Source organism: Empidonax traillii, unplaced genomic scaffold (genome assembly GCF_003031625.1).
Source record: "Empidonax traillii isolate 1590-97213 ecotype Southwest subspecies unplaced genomic scaffold, ASM303162v1 scaffold253:size710434, whole genome shotgun sequence".
Taxonomy (NCBI): Eukaryota; Metazoa; Chordata; class Aves; order Passeriformes; family Tyrannidae; genus Empidonax; species Empidonax traillii.
In genome coordinates, this window is record NW_020955446.1 from 451,686 (window position 1) to 470,681 (window position 18,996).

At 38.0% G+C, this 18,996-nt stretch overlaps 1 long non-coding RNA gene across 1 annotated transcript; it reads right to left on the reverse strand.

Annotated features, from left to right (window-relative positions):
• Window positions 1–368: 368 nt before the first annotated feature.
• Window positions 369–18,032, reverse strand: LOC114059998. Its single transcript, XR_003571794.1, has 3 exons — window positions 17,839–18,032; window positions 16,822–16,908; window positions 369–935 (listed from the first exon to the last, which is right to left on the reverse strand). It is a non-coding gene; the product is annotated as an uncharacterized LOC114059998 (long non-coding RNA).
• Window positions 18,033–18,996: the final 964 nt, after the last annotated feature.

Consider the following 18,996-nt stretch of genomic DNA (forward strand, 5'->3'; position numbering starts at 1 on the left):
TTCTCTTTATTGAGAGAGAAAGACCCTGTATTTTTTTCTCAAAAGATCTGATCCTAGAGTTAAAATTGTGTCTTGCATGGCACGATGCTTTAACCCCTCTCACACATGATGGTTCCAAAGCACACACTCAGAAAAAATTGCAATTCTCAAACCTAAGCAAAACACTCAAAAAAAAAAGGTGTTTTGACAACTGAACATCTGATGACTGTATCACTTAAACCCTTCTATTATTTAACCCTTCTCAAGATTTAACATAATAACATGCTTCATTGTATCTCTAATAATCAGTCTAAAAATCCTTTACATTTAAGGTCTTTGGCTTAATTAGTGGCAAAATTTCTAGGATTCATTAATACACTCTCTTTGTCGATGCAGTTTTTGCTAAGTAGGGCATACCTTAGCCTATGAAAAATGTCTGATTGATTATAATCAATACAGTATTCAATGCACGAAACAGATTTTTCTGCAGTAGTGTGTAACACAAAATGGCTAAAAAAATATGCAAGCTTGTGTCCACCACCCTCTATCAGAAACAACTGACTTTCTAACGGCTGTTTCACTATGAATAATGCATTCTTCTAAATCCTCTCAAAATGCAAAGGAAAGGCTCTAGAGTTAAATAGTTTTCACTGAAAAGATAGTTTCTAAGTTCAACATTTCTGCGCTCAGGTTTCATGTGCACCGCATTTTTCCCCCACCATCTGCATACAGCATACACATGCATTACTTCAACATTTTCAAAAGTCCATTAGTTATTCTGCAAAAAGCCTGAAATGACCTCCCCAGTATAGCACTAACCATCCTATTTTAGGTTTTTCCAAATTTAACAATTACATAATTATGAAGGATTAGTGAAAATTTTTCAGATATGTTAGTAGCTGTGCAGAGGGACTCATACAACTGATAGAAGGAGGTTTCCATGTGAAACTGAAATACTGAAGAGAGAAAAGAAATAGAAAAGAGGGGATTATACTGAATGTCTAGGCAGCAATTGTTTCTGTTGTGCATACACATCCTGCCATTACATACTATGCTCCTCTCACTGTCCAGTACCTTTGCAGTTTCTACAAGAGTTTTTTCTTTCTTACACCATTCTCCTACACATTTGCAGAAGTGAAGATTCATCAATGTGTCTTATAAGATGTGACTATACTCTCATCAGTGCTCAAAAGCTGAATTCCATCAGTGAAATTACTAGATTATTTTATTTAACTCAAAGAACGTTAACTGCATTGCATGACTGTAGAAGTCAGCCTTAATAAATGGATAATTTACATAAACAGTAAACTTGTTGCCATATTTTCAGCATTATGTAAAGGAAATATAACCCATATCTATACATCAACGATTCTTTTTTTACATATTTGTGCTTTAAAACAAATATGAAAGAAAAGTAAGTAACAGCAGTGCTTATTTCCAAAGTGTAAAAATATCACATTCATTCCTAATAATCACAGGAAAGAGAATAATAGGAAAGACCCCAATAGATGAATCAACTAATATGTGTTTAGTAAGAGAAAAAGGTATTGCTGGACCAGTCTCCTGTTTTCCAGCAAATGCCCTTTATTCTTGTTCAATACAGCAGGAAATTCTTTCTTTATGCTGTAACTTCCCACTGGAAAAACTGAGCCCACAGCCCAAAGGACTGATCCTCTGCAAGGGGTTTAGGGAGCACTTGTTCAGGCAGGAGATTTTACAGAGGACTAAACCGGAAAGCAAAGTTTCAGCTGTGGGTATGAGACCACACTAACCCAGCACCGAGTTTGACCTAATTAACCACACCCAGAGACTTCTGGAAGTCACATAACCCTACAAGTTCTCAGAGACATTGAAGCTGAGAAGGGCAGAGGAACTGCTTATGTGTCGACACTGTAGAAATGTCCTCAAAAAAGCAAAACAAAAAAAAAGGGCTGAGAAAAGGGCTTTGGGGAAAATGGAAAAATATTGCCTAAAAGGAGCCTAGAAACAGAATGATAAAGTTGTCTCCCATTGCCTATCTTATGCTGTGTACAAGGAAACTTTTCACTGTTCATTTTTTCTAAACAAATATGAAAAAAAATAATCAATTCCATTATTATCTAAACCCAGAAAGAACAAATGTAACCACAAATATTCAAGTATTTCCCTTTTTTTTTTTTTTTTTTGTAACATTTTTGAAAATCACTGTTTTGGATTAGAACCCTTTTATTACACTAAACGCACAATATCACCACAATCCAAACTACTCTAACATATAAGCAGTTTTAATAGTAAGATGGGGAAAATGCCTTGGGTTAGGATTTTGCAAAGCACAAGTGGGTTACATTAATAAAAATTGAGATGGCTACATTCCTACAAGTGTTTATAAAAAGAAACTTACAGAATTCTGGCTTAATTTATGTTGCAACAAGGTTTTATTTTAAACTGCACCCTAAATGTTACAAAATTGTGGCTGTGACTGACATATAACTATGGATGTCAAAAAGCGGCAATTGTAGATGTCCTTCTATAATAGCAGCCAATTGCATCGAGACTCTCAAAAATACATTACTAGATAGTTAAGTCTAACTTTAGTAATTGGCTGAGAATCTGAATACAGAAAATATCAACACTGCTTTACAAGAAATCACACTTTATCTTATCAAGCACTACAGCACTTTTTAATACAATATTGCAGAACAAAATAAGAAGGGAATTTTACTCCAAGATGAAACATTTCTATTTGAACTCCACAGTAATTTTTGCTCACAAAATATCTATATATTATTCTGAGAAAAATTGATGAGTTGTTGGATTTGACTTAATTTATATATGTGATCATGTAAAGTATAAAATTACAATTAGAGACCTTAAAAAGATGTGCATTTTTGGAGGTCGGCAGGGCTGCTCAGCTGAGGGGGATCCTAACCAAAGCCAAAAGCCCATTCTCTGCCCCATCATAGACCTTGCAAATAAGAAGAAATTTACATCATATCTGACACCATATATCATATAATATAAGGTCACGTAAGATAGAGGATATCACATATATGTATTTTATGTAGTAAATGAAGAAATCATTTCAGCAGCATCTCATAGATTCCCTTTACGTCTTGGAACATAATAACTTCTCATAAAAATCAGCTTATTTAAAAATTAAAATTAGCTGCATGTCTTTTTAAATTTTTGACTACAAAAAGGCTTAGGATTTTCCTGAAAATTTCACTATGATAATTTCAGTATTTGTTAACCTCATTTTGATATCTCTTTCTACTACACCTGCTCTGAAATACGCTCTTATTATTAAAAGATCCATTTTTTTCCTTTTTTTCCGCCTTCTTTTAAGTTGAGCTTTGTTAAAAGGTATCGAAAAGGACAGAAACATAAAAAAAAAAAAATCTACATGATAAAGAACTTCCTGATGCCCTATAACAAGAATACAATGACAAAAAGGTTTTAAAATTCTTAGATGAAATCTGACTAATAAAATAAGTCATTATAGAGAAAAGTTACTGCTCTAAATGAAATAAGGGAACACATACGGGAAGCTGAAGCTCACAAAAACAGAGGACTTCCTCCCAGACTTTCTGCTAGGATCCAGATATGACCAAGCTTAAGTGGTGGGTTTTGTTCATTAAAATCTTACTGTTATACTTCCTTGTGCAGTGGTGAAAATAGAAAATAAGGAAAACATCCAAATTTATACTTTCAATAAGAAGTTACAAGGCAATGCTCCAGAATCAGTTTTCATAAATAGCTGGGTTTTTGTGCTACTATTGTTACATATTTCATAATGAAACTTCAAATACATGTGTTTAGACACGTAATCTCCCTCAATAGAATAAAAACAGACTGTATACATACACATTCAAAAAAACACCATATTGAAAAACGGTAAATAGGTCATCAAAGTCAAGGAATACAGACCTAGGAAATGCCAGGATTAAGGAACTTACAAACTCTTATCATTTGAAATTATTTCAGGAGTTTGATATGGGCTGCAATATTAATCTAATAATGCATTCCTACTTCATCATCTTGCAAATATATTGCAATTTTTTTTTTTAGTTTTAAAAAATGTGTTCCTCCTTCAAGCAGACTTTCTAGAACATATATTTAGGGGTTTTTTTACAGAATATAAAATAGCGGTTAGTTGATAAAATATGAGAACATTTTTTTCCTTATTCTTTACTATTAGCAGAAACAGAACAATGATCTAGCTAGCCCTTGCATTTAACCCAATACATCACTTCTTTTTCACTTTTAGTATATCTGAAAAACCATATACCAACTCATTTAAGAGGAAAAACAACACTGAACTTTCTATATCCAAATTTAAGTCAGAAACATAACTTAATGTATTGAAAAGAGGTGCCTAATCTTGCTTCCAATGAATTCTATGACAAAGTTTTTATAGACCATTATGAGATGGGAAGTATCCTTGGATATAATTACACAGGAACACTTTCTACATGCCACAGTACGTGCTGTACTACTCAAAATACATGAGAATAGGAAAGAGAAACTTCCATGAGAAAATTTTTTGCACAATAATAATAATAATTTCATCCTCAGATAAAACTCTCGTGTCACAATCCAAGTGGACTAACATTCAAACTGTTGCAAAACTGAAAGTGAGAGAACTACCTTACTCCCAGTTTCTCCATGTTGCTACAAGCTATGCATAGAAAGCTATACATTTTATGTTCAAAGTGTACCTGGTATGTCTTGTCCTTGGTATATGTATTTAAAGTATCTTTCGCAAATGAAGTATCTTATTGATGATGATGGCAACCTTCATTCAGTCTGGTTTTCACCACAATTCTGCTGTCTAGACCAAATAGAAATTGCCAATTTATACAGTAATTGCTACAGATTACACAGATACATAAATTATTATTTATGCCATCATATACAGTAATCTTCATTCTCCACATAGTAAATCTTTCACAAAGGTGCTGAAGTCAGGCCTTTAACTCCATATTTAGTAGAGATGGCAAAAATTCAAAATTTTCCAAATTTTCTTGATTTTCAAAAGTTGAAGGAACTGCTTTTTGCTCTGTGTGAGCAGTAGTTAAGAGGTGAATATTATGATTAGGAAATCTTTCCATTTTAGTGAGGAAGTCTACTACCAGAAGACTAAAGCAATTCGTTTCGAAATTTACATGTTACATGAAGCAACCAATGCCATGAGATACATTTTATATAACATTCCAGAGGTCACAAAGTATTTAATTTGAAAGACATAGTTTATAAACGTATATAAGAAGTACTACCCTCTCAGGAAAGGATCAAAGCTTTCAAAGTTTTCATTATGAAGCTCCTAGCTTTAAAGGTGCCAACTATAATACTCCACTTCTATAATGATACTTTACTGATGCACTGAAAGGCTGTAAAACATATTAGCAAAGAGCTGGTCATAAAAGAAATTGATGATTATGGATTATACTGTAGTTACATTTTGAAGTGAAATGGCAATTGCAATATGAAATTATTTTGTTGCACTTTGAAGAAGATAAAAGTTGCAAAGCAAAATATGAGTTAAAATATATAATATTTGTGGCATAGATGACAGAATAGTAGGACTGAGAATAGGCAAAAGATTTGAGTCAATGAGAAATAGATCATCATCCCTATTCTGAAAAATATTTGCTTCAGATCCATTTCCACAGCTCCTTCATCTTGCTTGTGTGGGCAGTCACTGAGCTCCCCAACACCAGTGGCTTCAAAATATCTACTTATAGGAGCAAGAAAGTCACATTTCCCCTTTTGCAAATTACTATAAATTCTGAAGCATGGAATACATTACATCACATTCCAACAGCAGGACAAGTTTCAAATTGCATAATTTCTGTTGGTCTGTCATCTGAAATTACCTAAAGTTAAGGTAGGCTTCCCTTAGTTGACCTCTTATAACACTTAAGGCTGGAAAACAGTTTAAATCTCAAAGTGGGATGCAAATTGTCTGTACCAGTGCCTTTAAAACAAATTAGGCTGTACCTCAGACTACAACTTCCTGAAGGCCTGGGGAAATCTTTGACTAACCCCTCCACTTTAAAAAAATCCCATGAGACAGATATGCTGAAAGCAGTCCCCTGGTTCAAGCATGGAGATGTATATAAAAAGCAATTGGGAATCCTTAGTATTTTCTTTTAAAAAAAATAAGTCTGCAAATTTACAGCTGGGTCTTGTTTTTTATCAACTCAGTAGCTACACTTTGGCTTTTCTGTATTAGGCAGATTGGCATAGGGAAGTCATAGGACCAATTTAAGCCCTAGATTTAGGAAATACTTTTTTAGAAAGACCATATACCCTTTCTAGTAACACTCCCAAAAGCACCTTGTCAAGTGCAAGAGATTCCTGGTGGGAATGGCTGGGAGGAAGCACGTACGTGTAAGGAATCGAGAGAGGTTTGGTCAAAGAGTCCTTTCAGTCCTCTACCTTCACCGTGGCCAGCCTTCCAGCTGGGAAGTAACACCTAACACTGGAATCAAGCCAAGACTCAGACCACCAGTGAGTCATGAGGTCCCTATTTCTTTTCCATCTGACAGTCATACTGCACAGCAAAATATTAGATTGCATTTTTTACTCTAGTTGGAGTATTTGGCCTACAAAGCTGAACAATACACTGCAAATTTCAAACTTACTGAAAGAATTAGGGAAAGTTTTAAATTCATACCCTCACTAAGAAGATGAGGAGTAAGAAGGACCCCTGGAAGTAAAGCACTGAAAGAAGGGGAGGTAAAAAATAAATAAGTAAGTAAGATCAGTAGAAAGTTGGCTTTTGGATCTAGATGAATAAAACTGAGACACAGGGTTATGTGCAAACTGGTTTAAAGGGGGAAAGTTGGGTATAAAAGGAATGAGAAATCTAGATTTTTTTCTCCGTCTTGCAGCATAAACCCATTCCATACTTTTGTAGTTAGGATGTAAGACTATTAGGAGGAAAATAATCCTACTTCAAGTTACATGAACTGTGTTGTGTTATATTTTGTGACAAGATGTGTATATTTTGGTTGCAAGACTTTAATAGTTCTGGTTTCATTCTTGAATTAAGAACCAGAAAATGAGTAGTGAAATATCCTAAGTAGTGATGAAAGCTAAGGTGGTGGAGAGGGAAAAAGCCTGAGCTCAAGAGGAAGGTAAGGAGGAGCGAGGACTGGAAACATCCTCATTGTCTGGAGCCTCAATTGAATTGCTGGGGATTTTTTTCTCCATTTCTATTGCTGTCCCTCCTCCTCTTTCTCCTCCTCTCCCCTCTTTTAACCCTCTCCTATCGCTTCATTTTCTTTCATCCTTCTGAGCTATGCCAACACCAGGGGAGAGATCCAGAGCAGGACAGAAGGTCCACTAAGTCTGAAATAAAAAAAAAATTACAAATACAAGATAAAAAGGACCCAGAAATTCAAATGAACGCACCCAACATTTAAAAATATACTTTCCTCTGTTTGTCACTGCAGATGAATGTGGCACAGGTCTCTATAGCTGGGCTGACTTTGATACTAAAAGATCTGAAAGTGAAAAGTAGTCACTCCTATTCTGATTATAATTGATATTTACAACATGCATTAATAATTGTGACCTAGTATCAAGAATTTCTGAACCCATTTTAAAATTTCTGAGATGAAATATCACACTATAATGTGACATAATGTGACACAATGTTAAACTGTGCATCAAATTAAAAAAAAAAAAAAGTGGCATTCCTGAAATAGTTTATTTCCTCACACTGAAATGTAATTATTTTTCTTGTAATCTTTCCTTTCACAAATATGCCCCTAAATCCTCTGTCAAGGTCCCTGAACCACCTACTCACCCAGAACAGCTGGCAGAGACATCATATAACAGAGTTTAGCTTATATGCCCTACTCTCACTGAGAAATTCAGTTGTGCTCACCTGTGCTTAACAATCTATGGTCATGAGACCTTTATATACCCGTGACAACACTATGCTCCTAACTCTGAGCAGAGACCTAAGAGTGAAAAGGAAATGTTATGGTGCATAAATGAAAGAGGAAAAAGAGGTGAAAACTTCATAAAGTTAGCAAAGGGTTTTATCTTTAAATCTGTTTTATGTGAACGCTGCTCAGACAATGCATTTTTGAGGGGCAGTACAAAAAACCTAAGTTAGAAATATAAATAGAATGTGAGGAACAAAGACAGAGACCAAGAGGTGGTGAAGTGTATAATGTGACATGGTAGCTGCAACTGACAGTTTATTGTCCCCAGAGAATATTACTGCACTTATTTGAAGCAGTTATTTCAAAGTGCTGAGAACTCCAACTTTTTAACTCCCCTTCTCAATTCTGACAAGTCTGCAAGATGTCTGAGTCTGTGCAAAGCATTATATTGTAGCTGTTAGAGCTCACAGCTGCATCGTACTTTATCATGGTAGTAACGCTGTGGTATTTGGGCAATTAACACTGAGTTTTGTGCTTACTCCTATAATACCAAATGGTTCCTTTCTAATTTGGATTCAGCTTTAGTTCAGTTTCATACTATGCTGTCAGTGAAAAACATGGCCTATACAGTCAGTTTAATGACCTTTGCACAGGCATACAGACAGCGCTATGTCACGAATAAGACAAACTCTACAGTAGAAACATGTACACTATATTCACATATTTCACTACCTGTACAAAATCCTACAGAGAGCCTAAAAATTAATGAAATAGCAGAATTCAAAACTTGTGGAAGAAGATAATGATATCACAGAATACTAGGCAGTGGTACAAACTGGTCAGTGCTTTGGCATCCTGCTACTCACCATGACTTGGGGCAAATCTAAAGAAAGGCACTGGAGTAAACTTTCTCTAAGAGCTGGTTTTACAGATGTTAACAAGTTTTACTGGAGTGTTTTAAAACAAGAACATACATGAAGACATTAGCAGCATGCTATCAATAGCTAAATATTTCCCTATGTTTCCTGAATCACCTCAGCTTACAAACTAAAACTACTTTTTTAATTTTAAAATCCCACTTCTGAGACATCTAGAACTTTCAAGTTCAGCACATCTGTTTGTTGATCTGCTAATGATTTTTTAACACTGTACATCTTACATTAATTTACAAGAACAAAGTACAACTAGCTGATTCCATTGCCACCCACATAATCGTTGTTTCAATTATTGTCAGAGATTTCCAAATGATGTCTATAATTTTACCCAACAGCTCAAGTCCTTGGATTTTAGAATAGGACTCTGTGAGGAGAACTCATTGAAAGATCGATTGTTGTCAGATTACATTACAAACAGACAGAAAACTGTGAAGTAAGAGAAAAAAGGTGTGAAATCCTGGTCCCATCAGAAATCTTTGTGAATTTTGTCATAGCCCAAGTGAAATTTATCATAGAATTGATCAAAAGTGTTTGGAAACACACTTGCATTTCTGTAAAAAAAATTACTGAAGAAGTTGAGAATAAATTAGTGAAGATTCTAGTGGTCAAAAAATAATTTTTCAACCAGGTATTTCATTGAGAGATTAGTATTTCAACACGTAGAAATGTTGGGGAGCATGAGATTCATCTCCTTTAACTTCGTCCATCAAAAAGTTAGGAATCTATTTTAAATGGGCCATCTAGGTTCTCTCACATCAGTGAAAAGAGAGAGGTGTTTTAGGAAGGTTGTTCATCTCAGCTGTCCATAGATACCTCTTTTGGGATGTAATCTGTAATTCTCTGGAGGTGGTTATATATCTCCATTGACTACAAAGCCTTGAGCAACTGTGTTAGACTTCAGTGACTAACTTTTAGACGGCTAAAATGATGACTAGCTTAGTTCTGAAAACCTATTTTTTAAACAACAAGGTTAAGTGAGATGAATTGAGCCTTGGTGTGAACCACTTTATCAAAAACCTACAGAAAAAAAAAAAGGTTTTGACATAGAATTTTGACTAGCATATGTATCACTAATTTTAATAGGACCAGGGTCTTATTCTGCACCTTTCTATTTCTACATCATCCATGGGAGCAGGGCACATGCTGATGAATAGTAACATAGTATGCTTTTCTCATAAAATCATAAACAACAAAAATAGTATCTATGTTCTGATATACTACCCCTGTAAAGCAAAAGTGGCATAAATGCAGTTTCTCTTTTCATTATGCATAATGTACATTAATTGTCTTTCACTTACAAGTGCACAACTAGAAGATGCTAACCTCTTCAGAGCCGGTCTTGTAGTTGTCCCATTTACAAAACTCCAATTTAACTGGAAGATGTATATGCAGGAAGGAAATATAATTATATCCTTCTTCTGCAGCTTAGGAAAAAAAAAAAAACGATTTGAATTTATATAGTAGAGACTAAATTAGAAAACTGACCTACTGTGCAATATCTCAAGGGCTGCATTTTATCCTGTGAAATCAGCGGCAAATACAAGATGAAAAACAAGATGATAGTACTGATTTTTTGTTGTTATTTAGAAAAAAAATAATCCCTTTTATAGGTACCCAAACAGGAAGGTGTTGTTTGGCTTTTTTTTTAATTATACCTTTGTGGAGTCTATTTCATAGACATTGCATGACATTTGCACAGCAGATTTTTAAATCTTATATTACTTCTACCCCAATATTTATTGTGTGAAGGATCTTTTGGTAAAATATTGTAACTGGGTAGAATTACTTTTCTTTATAAAAAGTAACTCTGCATTACAGACCTAACTCAGAAGCATGTTGCTGCAATTACTAAAAGCACAATGTTTCATTGTAAAAAGTCAGTGACTTACTACTATAACTCCCTCCATCCACAAAAATAGCTGTTAGCATTCAGCAAGCCCTGAGTGCAGGCCTGGTGTGCAAAAATGCACAAGACTATCTTTGTTACTTCAATTCATATTGTTCTAATAAAATACTATGACAGTGCTAACATTTTAATGCTTCTGCACTCCATTATGATGCAAATATTTTAGTGCTTCTGCACTCCACTATAACACAACAAAACAGAAACAGGGAGTAGCATTGTCAACACAATACAAATATAACTCTTTGAGACAGAAACTCCAGTTCTTCAGTCAGACTAAAAACACTACATGCAAGGTATACATGTGCAGTGCCTCCTCCAAATCATAAAGTTCCCCCTATTTAGCAAGATGTGCTGTATCTATTTGACAATAGGTCCTGTTCAGCTTCCACGCAAAACTCTCAACAAAAACAAAGACACCTTTTTTACTGAATGAACTGTGCTAATGTGATGCTTTTCTACAGAACAAATTTAGCCTTGTTTCAGTCAGGTGAAGAATCTCATTAATACTTGATTTGTGTCAGATATTCCTTTTTGTTGACCCTGAACAACACAAAGCACATGCTTGACTCAGGGGATGATCTTGATGAAAGAACAATGTGACTGAGCAGGCTAAAATGAAGGTTGTTGGTATGGGGCATAGTAGGAAGACTGGGACCTGACTTTCAGCAAGTCATTCATTAACCACCAAGGTCCAGCAATTATCATTGTATCCTTTATGATCTATTCTTTAAATAATAATAATGGTTTGTACTGGCTTTTATAAGTTAGGCCTGTCCAAGAGACTGTAAGCTGTTCTCAGAGGACCATAGAATTAACTATGGAAAGCACCAGCTGTTTACAGAGCTCCACATTGACTTGGTTGCTCAGAGACCGTACATCAGTAGAGGCAATAATCACTGACATCAGGAGAGGGCCACCTGGGAAGGACCACTGATGTAAACCAAGTTTAATCACACCTTTGGGTATTTTAGGAGAAAGACTAGTGAATGTGCAAAGGAAAAATAAAGAGCCTTGGGAGTGCCACTCATATTCCACCATATTCATAACCACTGTTGGTCATCACTCGTATAAAATCCACCCTTGCTTCTTCAAACCTCTACTACTCACGTCAGAGTAGAAATTATTATACTTATTACCATAACCATGAAGGAACTGCATCAGAGGAAAAAAAACAACTCTATTCCTGAAACTGAAATGCCACTGCAGAATGGTTGAGCCCTGACATCCCGGCAGGCCAGCCAGCAGACAAGAAGCCAGGAGACACACAGATGTATCAGAGAGGCAATTTATAAAATCTGTAGCTTTTGTGTGGTGGCAATAGACAATATTGGTCTGTATAAGTTTACTACTGAGAAAGTTAACACTTAGTTATTAAACAAAAGTGTTGATTAAGTCCTGAAGGATAACTAATTAATGTAAGATTTCTGGTAATTCTCTATCACACTAAAAACATCTATAAAAATATCTATCTCTGTGATCCTATCTATTCATCTACCTATCTATATTTTTATCCCAGAACACCACAATGATAAAACATGGTATTTGTGTTGACAATAAGCAACCTGAGATTTATTTAGTAATTTGACTATTTTTTCAAATGTAGGCAGATGATTTAATGAGATGGGAAATCACACTTCATTGTGCAAAAATAAACTTTCTCAGAAAATACTTCCAAAGCTGAAGTATAAATGATTTTGAAGCATTAAATACATTGTAGAGATTAGAGTGTCATTTTGAAATAGAAAAGAGAAAAGAGAGGGGGGAAAAGGTACAAATTATTTCAATCTGTGTATGTGCAAAACAATAATCTTCCAGCCATTTTACTCCAGGAATTGTTCAAAGATCATAAAATAAAATTGGTACCTTAACAAAGATGAAAATGTAGTATTTCAATCTTCATATCACTTCTAATTAGCATTTTGTTTTCTTCTGTCAGTCTGGATCTGAGTTTAAGGAGCTACAAACTGGATGACTATGTAGACAGTGTCACAAATTACATGATTTTTCATCAGGAAATATTCATCTTTAGCCTTGTTTTCAGATATTCTGTAAGTTAAGATATTAAAACACATGATTGGGCTCCAGAATTCAACAGAGCACCACATCCTCTAAGACCTAGAGAAGTTACAATGTTCATCTGAGGGCAGACCTATCAGTCTTTATAATCCTACACTTTAAGCACTATTAAGCTTCTTTATCTTTTTATCTTTCAAAACCCAAAATGCAGAGAAGGAAGAAAATAGGAAAAACTGCACTGTAAAAGAGAAATAAACTCCTCATAGAATAATGCTTTGGAAGATTAGAGAGCTATGACATAAATGATCTGAGAAGAAACTAATAGGGAAACTATATTTAAAAGCACCCAACTTTCACATTTATTTCTGATAGAAGACAGTCCCTGACACAGCATTGCCTCCAGCCCATTCACATTCCCTTGGCTGGTATGAATACCAAATTGGGAGCCCCCGGTGGTCCAGGGGAAAATACACTGCACTGTCACTGCAGAGACCCGGGTTCGATTCCCGGTCAGGGCCCCTCCCCGGGCAGATGGAGCTCGTTAGCCCTGTAAGGCAATCCATCTACGTCCTGAGGACCTCGCTGCCACTGTCCAAGCGTGCTTGGCCCCGGCAGATGAACCTCAGGATTAAAGGGTGGGCTCAGTTCCGCGCACACTGTGTCTCACCTAAAAAATCCAATGCGCAGGCTGGAAGGTGTAAAGACCTTCCCTGGTTCTTCGTTCGCGAAGAGACTGGCCATTATATATGAATACCAAATACTAAAACAATACGTAGAAGACTCTTGAGAGTTTAAAAATCGGAGCACTGCAGAAGAAATTCCCAAGAGTCCTCTGCTGTTACATTCTAACCAAAGAAATTCAGGTTGGTTAGGCAGAGTGAAGGGAAGGTCTCTGTGGCACAAAACCTATTTCACCAGAAGAAGGTGTGTCCTCATGTGCGGCTCCAGGTGGAAACGTTCAGGTTGATGTGAGAGCCAGCAATTGGACCGCCGTGTTTGCAGCTGAAAGCAATAAAAACCAGGTTGGGCAGCAGAGAATTCAAACGCAGATGCTCTGTTTCTGCTGCAGCATGACTTTGGGCAGATTCAATCTCAACGTCCCCTCCCAGAGCCAGCCATACTACTGGGAATGTCTCCCAGTGAGCTCAGAAAACGTGAGTGAAAACAGGCTGCGACTGCTCTCTAGAAATATACTCTGAAGAGTAAAGATGTGAAGAAAGAGCCTCACTGTTTAGGGTCAGCACTGGCACATAAAATAAAGGAGAATAAATTGTCTGAAAAAAAATTTAGGACAGGAGTGGTATTTCTAACAGCCTGAGAGAGGGTCTATCCAGCCTTCAAAAGGTGCAGTAAGAGTGATACCCCAGCTAACTGAAACTGGAGCTTGCTGAATCTGAACAAAATAAGAAGATCGGATTGAGATCACAGCAAACAGACCTGATGACTCCACAGGCCACTCCAGTCCTCTCTCTCTAGAAAAATGTGAGAAGATATGCTTCTATTCCTGGTTCAGGCCACTGAACTACAGCAGCTAAAACCATGCATTCATGAGTCAGCATGCTGTGCACTATGCAGTTTTCAACTTCTATTCACCTGTTCATTTTTATTTGCAACTGCTAGTTATAGAGGAAGAAAAAAAGAATTGTTTTTCAAAGTTTTCAGTTTATAACCCTTTATAAAGGTATATTAAATTCCTATGCTTTCATGAATACCAAACCAGCTGTAAAGAAAAAGATATGTTATTTAAGACTGGACACTCATCACTTTCAGAAATAAAAGCAGTACAAGTACAGCTCACACTAAATATAAGAAATGGAATTATATCATCACTTGTAGAAATTTGCAGTTTGTAGGCAAAATTTTTATTCATCTAAAAGGACAGTTGTCTTTGACACTAACTATAGCTTTCTAAAACTTGCTTTCAACATCATTAATCATAGCATAACTATGGGAACACCACACCAGAACCAATTCCACCAACCCAAATCCTACTGTGCCCACACACTGTAGGTGGTAGAAGTAGCCTCTTTCAAAATTAGCTCATTTATGCCTACTTTAAAATCCCTATGTTGTACAACCATAGACTGCTGCAAACAAAATGTATGTATAATAATTACCATGCTACTCAGACAACAGGTGCTTTCTGGATAAAATCTTGATGCTAAAAATAGTGCATTCCTAAAACTTTCTTTCTCAGACTTCAAGACAAGACTAGGCGAGCAGGATTAGATCTTCAGTCCACAACTATCTGTACAAACTTACACAGCACACCTGATGTATTAAAAGAAAGGACAAAAGGAACATCATTCTGGCAACAGCTAGCCTAGTTAATTTGTTTCAGTGGTCTAGCAGTATCAAAAATATTTTGCTAACTGGGAGTCCCACATAATTTAAAGAAAAACCTTAATTTAAAAAGAAGGAGGGATGAAAATAAAAAGAGGATTGGAGAATAAAGTTTCGATCACTCTTATTTTTAATGGTTTGCTTTCAAATTAATTCATGAAAAAACAAGCAGGATGAGTCTTCTTAAAATATGGAGTATTAACCCAACAGTTCATAACTGTTTTGGAGAAGTCATCATAATCTATCAGGCAAATATCTCAGCTGGTTTTTAGACACATGAATTATTGACCCTGTTATACTGCCAAAAGTATTTCATCATGTCAGAGCAGAAGTCATGCATAAATATGAGCTAAATATTTTTATTACATTTAAACTGGGAAAAGTCACTGTAAATACATAATAGTTATGATTCTACAAAGATAGGTGAATTTATTTATTTATATTTCATCATGACTAATTGCATGATATATACACTTCTTATATACACTTTTTACTTTAAAGGAAGCTGTTAAGTTGCAAGAATGTAAACATAAGCATTGGGAGTTTCAAACTTCTGAATGCATTCATAATTCTGTGAATTATATTTGCCTATACAACACTGACAAAAGAAATACGTCCTCTATAACTTACTTTAGTTTCCACATCTGAATACACAGCATATCTTTACAGTCAGTTACAGATCCCTAAAAGCTGTTTCTATAAAATACATTAAGCAACAGAGAACATTGCCGAACATTCAGTACTTCAACTTCAGCATAATATTGCACCATATTTCTTTCTGGGGAGGAGAGAAAAAAAAAATACACCAAAAAAACAAACAACAAAAAACACCGTGTCATCTGGAAAAATCTTTCCAAATTGTATTTTAGAGAACCAATATCCTGTTTGTACATCGGGGTAGTCCCTGTTAACCATTTAAGCGCTCTCAAACAAAAGTAACAGTTTCTCCTCCAATCCTGAACTCTCAGTACCATCACAGAAAGTAACAGTTTCCCGTTCCCTGTCAGCCGGTGGCATTATTAATCATCAAAATAAAATGAAACACCTTCAAGCAAATATCAGCTTCTGACTAATCTCCATCCCAATGAATTAAATTCATAAGAGGCAACCTGCTGCCTTGTTTACACCTTTTTTATATGAGGAGCAGAAGTTGGATATAAAGGTTTTGCTGCCCTTAGGGCTACAAAATATGCCTCATGTGGCAGCGAGCCAGCTCTCCGAGGGAGCCTCCTTTGCTGTTTCACAGCTATTTTCTAATGGATAATTCTTAAACAGACACACACAAACACACAAGCCACCACAATACAGGGCCAGGGCTTTTGTTTTTTTTTTCTACAGTCCTGTAAGCATTTGCACTCATAATGAGGATCTCCAGGTTCCATCCATGTTGGGTTTGGGCTGTACTTCTGCTTGGTTTGGTTTTGGTTTTTGTTTGTTTGTTTGGTTGGTTGTTTCTGGTTTTCTTTAATGGTAAGGAGGAGAGGGAGGGTGTCTGGATTTTTTTTTGCCCCAGCTGCCTTCCCCTCTATACAGCACAGCACAGCACATAAAACACCTCTCTTCAGCCTGACCGACCTAGGCTCAATTAGTGCAACATTTTGCACACATGCAAACAATCACAAGGCACAGATATTTAGTCCAGTCCTCATGTGTATTGCACAGATACCTTTAGAAAGGGGTGGAAGGAGATTTCTTTTAAAAAAAAAAAAATCTCACAATGTAATTTACACAGCGTGGAAACGCCTACAAGGAGATGAAGTACCTGCACTGGGGAGATGTTCAGTTGTTCACTTCATCTTCCGTTGACAAGGAAACCAAACCGCACTTCATTCTCCAGGAAAACCTTCCACTGCCATCATTTGAAAATGTATTTATTTGTATATATGTATATATCTATCATTATCATCATCATCATGATAACAACAACCATCTTAAAACACTGCTGGCAAAAGAATAAAAAAGTCAAGGTGCAAAATGTGCAAAAGTAAGGATCATCTCTTTGGCTTTCTGTTTTGCTTTGTTGTCTTTAAGGAGGAAAAAAAGTATTTAAAAATTATAACTGCAACACACTGCAAGAAAAGTTTCACATTACAAATAGGCATCAAAAACTGAAGAAGAGGAAAAACAAAAAACCCTGCTGATTGCACTGTCAAAAAGGAAAAACAAAAAAAAAAGAAACAGTAACAAAAATAATAAAATTATCATCTTGCTCTGTGGCTTCCACCAGTATTGCAAGATTACAAACTCTGTGTAAACACTGCTGCAAAATGCATTTGCAACTCCCATCGCTTTATGGAAAAAAAAAAAAAAAAACCTTAAAAAACACCCAAAAATAAAAATAAAACAACACCAGAGAAAATCCTCTGCAAAAAGAGTTAGAAACATGCATTTTCTCTTATCTTTAAAAAAAACAAGCATCATATTTCACATCTTTTTTTCGTGCCACAACAAAACCAGTTGCATATATAGATATATAGCTACTAAATGTATATCAGTTGTTGCTGGACTGGCAAGTCTGTATAATTAATATTATCATTTTTCATTCCCAGTGACTCCCGGCCCCAGCAGCACCTTTTGCTTACACTTTAGTAACCATCGCATGCTAGGAAAAAAACTTGTCATCAGCAAAAGATCAAATCCATTTAAACAATAATCAAAGAGGAAGAAAAAAAAAAGAAGAAAAAAAAGAAAACAAAAACAAAACCCAAAAAAACAAAAGGAAGAAAAAAAAAACAGGACAAAAAAAGGAGGACAAGAATGTCAGCGGAAAGGTACTCACCGAGCGGGAGTAAAAGGGAGGAATAAAAATGAGAGTTACTATAAAATACAGTATGGCGGTGGAAGAAGGAATGAGGCGCTTTTTTTTTCTCTCCTCTCTAGTCTCTGCCTCCGGCAACCGCCACGTGATCCGGAGCCGGGCGGACTCGCAGCCGGGAGGGCGCAGCGGCGGCGGCGGCGGCGCCGGGCGCGGACCCAGCCCGAGCCCAGCCCGAGCCCAGCCCGCTCCGCTCCGCGCCCGCCGCAGCCGCCCGGCTTCGCCACCGCCCAGCGCTCGGCACCGGCACCACACCCGCACCGCGGCGGCCCCGCCGGCCCCGGCAGGTGCCGCTCGCCCCCGCACTCACACCCGCACCACTCACTCACTCACTCACTCACTCCCTCCCTCCCTCACTCCCGCCGAGCGCGGGCGCGCAGCGGCCTCTCGGGCGGGGTGCGGAGGCGGGCGCGTCCTGCGCGGCAGCGCAAGTTGCTCGGCGGCGCTGCGCGAACTTGTCGCCTGGCGCCGCCCGCCCGCCCGCCTGTTGCCCTCCGGCCACTGTACCGCCGCCACCGCCCCCCCCTCCCCGTGGCGGTGCTCCTCGACCCCGGGAGCGGAGCGGAGGGCGCCGGGGTTCGCCCGGATGAGCGGTACGATGCGCCCGGCGGCGGCCCCAGAGCCGCGCCGGGCTTCGGGGCGTGTGCGCTCGGGGTACCGCTGCCGCCGACCCCGCGGGGATGGAGGCACTGTGCGGGGGTACCGAGTGTGTGCGCGCACGCAGCGGGGTCGCCCGCCACCCGGCTCGCCGTCTGCACGGGGTGCCAGCCCTGATCCCCCGCCTATGTGCAGCTCCGGCTCAGCGTGGGTGCGCGGAGTACCCCGGCAGGCAGACAAGGTATGGAGGGGCATCCCCTCCTGTCACGCCAGCTCCGGGGCACCGCTGCTGCCGGTGCAGCGCGGTGGGGAAAGTGCGGGGTTCCCCTGTGCCACTCCTGCTCTTGTGTGTGCGCAGCTCGGGGTGTTTCCGTGCCGAGTGCCGGGTCTGCAGTCACTATGCATCCAGTCATGTCTGAGCAGCGGGGCAGAGAAGGACAGGTGCCACCGGTCCCATCCGTCACCGCTTTTGTTTTCCAGCCTCTACCCTGCTGCACAGCCTCTCCCTCCTCCTGTCCTTCCAGC